This window comes from Taudactylus pleione, unplaced genomic scaffold (genome assembly GCF_031769625.1).
Source record: "Taudactylus pleione unplaced genomic scaffold, aTauple2 ptg000550l, whole genome shotgun sequence".
In the NCBI taxonomy this organism is placed as follows: domain Eukaryota; kingdom Metazoa; phylum Chordata; class Amphibia; order Anura; family Myobatrachidae; genus Taudactylus; species Taudactylus pleione.
Window position 1 is genome coordinate 727,501 of NW_028284952.1, and position 5,000 is coordinate 732,500.

The window sequence follows — 5,000 nt, forward strand, 5'->3', positions numbered from 1 at the left end:
CATTCTTTTCTATTACATTTTACATTACATTTTTTCAACTTAGCAATGAATTTACTTGAGTTAAGAAGTAAAAGACGTCTAAAGTTAATATTTTTCAGCACCTATAGCCAAACCACACTGGACATGGCCAATGTCATTTGATATTGAAGCTATGCAGTGTTGTGCATGGTCAGTACTTGGATGGGAGAACACCTGGGAATACCAGGTGCTGTAGGTAATTTTATACTGCCATAACATTCTTTTCTATTACATTTTACATTTAATTTTTTCAACTTATCAATGAATTTACTTGAGTTAAGAAGTAAAAGATGTCTAAAGTTAAGGCTTTTAGCATCTACAGCCAAACCACACTGGACATGCCCAATCTCGTCTGATCTTGGAAGCTATGCAGTGTTGGGCCTGGTTAGTACTTGGATGGGAGACCACCTGGGAATACCAGGTGCTGTAGGTAATTTTATATAGCCATAACATTCTTTTCTATAACATTTTACATTTCATTTTTTCAACTTAGCAATGAATTTACTTGAGTTAAGAAGTAAAAGAGGTCTAAAGTTAATATTCTTCAGCACCTATAGACAAACCACACTGGACATGGCCAATGTCGTTTGATCTTGGAAGCTATGCAGTGTTGGGAATGGTCAGTACTTGGATGGGAGACCACCTGGGAAAACCAGGTGCAGTAGGTAATTTTATACTGCCATAACATTCTTTTCTATTACATTTTACATTTAATTTTTTCAACTTATCAATGAATTTACTTGAGTTAAGAAGTAATAGAGGTCTAAAGTTAATGTTTTTGACCACCTACAGCCAATCCACACTGGACATGCCCAATCTCGTCTTATCTTGGAAGCTATGAAGTGTTGGGCCTGGTTAATACTTGGATGGGAGACCACCTGGGAATACCAGGTGCTGTAGGTAATTTTATACTGCCATAACATTCTTTTCTATTACATTTTACATTTAATTTTTCAACTTATCATTGAATTTACTTGAGTTAAGAAGTAAAAGAGGTCTAAAGTTAATACTTTTGAGCACCTACAGCCAATCCACACTGGACATGCCCCATCTCGTCTTATCTTGGTAGCTATGCAGTGTTGGGCATGGTCAGTACTTGGATGGGAGACCACCTGGGAAAACCAGCTGCAGTAGTTAATTTTATACTGCCATAACATTCTTTTCTATTACATTTTACATTTAATTTTTTCAACTTATCAATGAATTTACTTGAGTTAAGAAGTAAAAGCGGTCTAAATTTAACGCTTTTGAGCACCTACATCCAAACCACAGTGGACATGCCCAATCTCGTCTGATCTTGGAAGCTATGCAGTGTTGGGCCTGGTTAGTACTTGGATGGGAGACCACCTGGGAATACCTGGAGCTGGTGGTAATTTTATACTGCCATAACATTCTTTTCTATTACATTTTACATTTAATTTTTTCAACTTATCAATGAATTTACTTGAGTTAAGAAGTAATAGAGGTCTAAATTTAATGCTTTTGAGCACCTACAGCCAAACCACACTGGACATGCCCAATCTCGTCTGATCTTGGAAGCTATGCAGTGTTGGGCCTCATTTGTACTTGGATGGGTGACAACCTGGGAATACCAGGTGCTGTAGGTAATTTTAGACAACCAAAACATTCTTTTCTATTACATTTACATTTCATTTTTTCAAATTATCAATGAATTTACTTGAGTTAAGAAGTAAAAGAGGTCTAAAGTTAATGTTTTTGAGCACCTACAGCCAAACCACACTGGACATGCCCAATCTTGTCTGATCTTGGAAGCTATGCAGTGTTGGGTCTGGTTAGTACTTGGAAGGGAGACCACCTGGGAATACCAGGTGCTGTAGGTAATTTTATACTGCCATAACATTCTTTTCTATTACATTTTACATTTCATTTTTCAACTTATCATTGAATTTACTTGAGTTAAGATGTAAAAGAGGTCTAAAGTTAATGTTTTTGATCACCTACAGCCAAACCACACTGGACATGCCCAATCTCGTCTTATCTTGGAAGCTATGCAGTGTTGGACCTGGTTAGTACTTGGATGGGAGACCACCTGGGATTACCAGGTGCTGTAGGTAATTTTATAGTGCCATAACATTCTTTTCTATTATATTTTAAATTTAATTTTTTCAACTTATCAATGAATTTACTTGAGTTAAGAAGTAATACAGGTCTAAAGTTAATGTTTTTGAGCACCTACAGCAAAACCACACTGGACATGCCCAATCTCGTCTGATCTTGGAAGCTATGCAGTGTTGGGACTGGTTTGTACTTGGATGGGAGACTACCTAGGAATCCCAGGTTCTGTAGGTAATTTTATACTGCCATAACATTCTTTTCTATTACATTTTACATTTAATTTTTTCAACTTATAAATGAATTTACTTGGGTAAAGAAGTAAAAGAGGTCTAAAGTTAATGTTTTTGAGCACCTACAGCCAAACCACACTGGACATGCCCAATCTCGTCTGATCTTGGAAGCTATGCAGTGTTGGGCCTGGTTAGTACTTGGATGGGAGACCACCTGGGAATACCAGCTGCAGTAGGTAATTTTATACTGCCATAACATTCTTTTCTATTACATTTTACATTTAATTTTTTCAACTTATCAATGAATTTACTTGAGTTAAGAAGTAATAGAGGTCTAAAGTTAATGCTTTTGAGCACCTACAGCCAAACCACACTGGACATGCCCAATCTCGTCTGATCTTGGAAGCTATGCAGTGTTGGGACTGGTTAGTACTTGGATGGGAGACTACCTAGGAATCCCAGGTGCTGTAGGTAATTTTATACTGCCATAACATTCTTTTCTATTACATTTTACATTTAATTTTTTCAAATTATCAATGAATTTACTTGTGTTAAGAAGTAAAAGCGGTCTAAATTTAACACTTTTGAGCACCTACATCCAAACCACAGTGGACATGCCCAATCTCGTCTGATCTTGGAAGCTATGCAGTGTTGGGCCTGGTTAGTACTTGGATGGGAGACCACCTGGAAATACCTGGAGCTGTAGGTAATTTTATACTGCCATAACATTATTTTCTATTACATTTTACATTTAAGGTTTTCAACTTATCAATGAATTTACTTGAGTTAAGAAGTAAAAGAGGTCTAAAGTTAAGGGTTTTGAGCACCTACAGCCAAACCACACTGGACATGCCCAATCTCGTCTGATCTTGGAAGCTATGCAGTGTTGGGCCTTGTTAGTACTTGGATGGGAGACCACCTGGGAATACCAGGTGCTGTAGGTAATTTTATACTGCCATAACATTCTTTTCTATTACATTTTACATTTCATTTTTCAACTTATCATTGAATTTACTTGAGTTAAGAAGTAAAAGAGGTCTAAAGTTAATGTGTTTGAGCACCTACAGCCAAACCACACTGGACATGCCCAATCTCGTCTGATCTTGGAAGCTATGCAGTGTTGGGCCTCATTTGTACTTGGATGGGAGACAACCTGCGAATACCAGGTGCTGTAGGTAATTTTAGACAACCAAAACATTCTTTTCTATTACATTTACTTTTCATTTTTTCAAATTATCAATGAATTTACTTGAGTTAAGAAGTAAAAGAGGTCTAAAGTTAATGTTTTTGAGCACCTACAGCCAAACCACACTGGACATGCCAAATCTCGTCTGATCTTGGAAGCTATGCAGTGTTGGGCCTGGTTAGTACTTGGATGGGAGACCACCTGGGAATACCAGGTGCTGTAGGTAATTTTATGCAGCCATAACATTCTTTTCTATTACATTTTACATTTAATTTTTCAACTTATCAATGAATTTACTTGAGTTAAGAAGTAAAAGAGGTCTAAAGTTAATGTTTTTGAGCACCTACAGCCAAACCACACTGGACATGCCCAATCTCGTCTGATCTTGGAAGCTATGCAGTGTTGGACCTGGTTAGTACTTGGATGGGAGACCACCTGGGAATCCCAGGTGCTGTAGTTAATTTTATACTGCCATAACAGTCTTTTCTATTACATTTTACATTTAATTTTTTCAACTTATCAATGAATTTACTTGAGTTAAGAAGTAAAAGAGGTCTAAAGTTAAGATTTCTAGCACCTATATCCAAACCACACTGGACATGCCCAATCTCGTCTGATCTTGGAAGCTATGCAGTGTTGGGCCTGGTTAGTACTTGGATGGGAGACCACCTGGGAATACCTGGTGCTGTAGGTAATTTTATATAGCCATAACATTCTTTTCTATTACATTTTACATTACATTTTTTCAACTTAGCAATGAATTTACTTGAGTTAAGAAGTAAAAGACGTCTAAAGTTAATATTTTTCAGCACCTATAGCCAAACCACACTGGACATGGCCAATATCATTTGATATTGAAGCTGTGCAGTGTTGGGCATGGTCAGTACTTGGATGGGAGACCACCTGGGAATACCAGGTGCTATAGGTAATTTTATACTGCCATAACATTCTTTTCTATTACATTTTCCATTTAATTTTTTCAACTTATCAATGAATTTACTTGAGTTAAGAAGTAAAATATGTCTAAAGTTAAGGCTTTTAGCATCTACAGCCAAACCACACTGGACATGCCCAATCTCGTCTGATCTTGGAAGCTATGCAGTGTTGGGCCTGGTTAGTACTTGGATGGGAGACCACCTGGGAATACCAGGTGCTGTAGGTAATTTTATATAGCCATAACATTCTTTTCTATAACATTTTACATTTCATTTTTTCAACTTAGCAATGAATTTACTTGAGTTAAGAAGTAAAAGAGGTCTAAAGTTAATATTCTTCAGCACCTATAGCCAAACCACACTGGACATGGCCAATGTCGTTTGATCTTGGAAGCTATGCAGTGTTGGGAATGGTCAGTACTTGGATGGGAGACCACCTGGGAAAACCAGGTGCAGTAGGTAATTTTATACTGCCATAACATTCTTTTCTATTACATTTTACATTTAATTTTTTCAACTTATCAATGAATTTACTTGAGTTAAGAAGTAATAGAG

The 5,000-nt window shown here is 37.0% G+C and overlaps 2 non-coding genes and 14 pseudogenes across 2 annotated transcripts; all 16 read left to right on the forward strand.

Annotated features, from left to right (window-relative positions):
- The first annotated feature begins 332 nt into the window (after positions 1-332).
- Positions 333-451, forward strand: LOC148485821 (5S ribosomal RNA). Its single transcript, XR_015871128.1, has one exon. It is a non-coding gene; the product is annotated as a 5S ribosomal RNA (ribosomal RNA).
- A 351-nt stretch (positions 452-802) lies between these two features.
- Positions 803-921, forward strand: LOC148485822 (5S ribosomal RNA; annotated as a pseudogene).
- A 350-nt stretch (positions 922-1,271) lies between these two features.
- On the forward strand, positions 1,272-1,390 carry LOC148485823 (5S ribosomal RNA; annotated as a pseudogene).
- Positions 1,391-1,506: 116 nt separating this feature from the next.
- On the forward strand, positions 1,507-1,625 carry LOC148485824 (5S ribosomal RNA; annotated as a pseudogene).
- Positions 1,626-1,740: 115 nt separating this feature from the next.
- LOC148485825 (5S ribosomal RNA) lies at positions 1,741-1,859 on the forward strand (annotated as a pseudogene).
- A 115-nt stretch (positions 1,860-1,974) lies between these two features.
- On the forward strand, positions 1,975-2,093 carry LOC148485826 (5S ribosomal RNA; annotated as a pseudogene).
- Positions 2,094-2,209: 116 nt separating this feature from the next.
- On the forward strand, positions 2,210-2,328 carry LOC148485827 (5S ribosomal RNA; annotated as a pseudogene).
- A 116-nt stretch (positions 2,329-2,444) lies between these two features.
- LOC148485828 (5S ribosomal RNA) lies at positions 2,445-2,563 on the forward strand (annotated as a pseudogene).
- Positions 2,564-2,679: 116 nt separating this feature from the next.
- On the forward strand, positions 2,680-2,798 carry LOC148485829 (5S ribosomal RNA; annotated as a pseudogene).
- A 116-nt stretch (positions 2,799-2,914) lies between these two features.
- Positions 2,915-3,033, forward strand: LOC148485830 (5S ribosomal RNA; annotated as a pseudogene).
- Positions 3,034-3,149: 116 nt separating this feature from the next.
- On the forward strand, positions 3,150-3,268 carry LOC148485831 (5S ribosomal RNA; annotated as a pseudogene).
- A 115-nt stretch (positions 3,269-3,383) lies between these two features.
- Positions 3,384-3,502, forward strand: LOC148485832 (5S ribosomal RNA; annotated as a pseudogene).
- Positions 3,503-3,617: 115 nt separating this feature from the next.
- LOC148485833 (5S ribosomal RNA) lies at positions 3,618-3,736 on the forward strand (annotated as a pseudogene).
- A 115-nt stretch (positions 3,737-3,851) lies between these two features.
- LOC148485834 (5S ribosomal RNA) lies at positions 3,852-3,970 on the forward strand (annotated as a pseudogene).
- Positions 3,971-4,085: 115 nt separating this feature from the next.
- LOC148485835 (5S ribosomal RNA) lies at positions 4,086-4,204 on the forward strand (annotated as a pseudogene).
- A 349-nt stretch (positions 4,205-4,553) lies between these two features.
- LOC148485836 (5S ribosomal RNA) lies at positions 4,554-4,672 on the forward strand. Its single transcript, XR_015871129.1, has one exon. It is a non-coding gene; the product is annotated as a 5S ribosomal RNA (ribosomal RNA).
- The last annotated feature ends 328 nt before the right edge of the window (positions 4,673-5,000 follow it).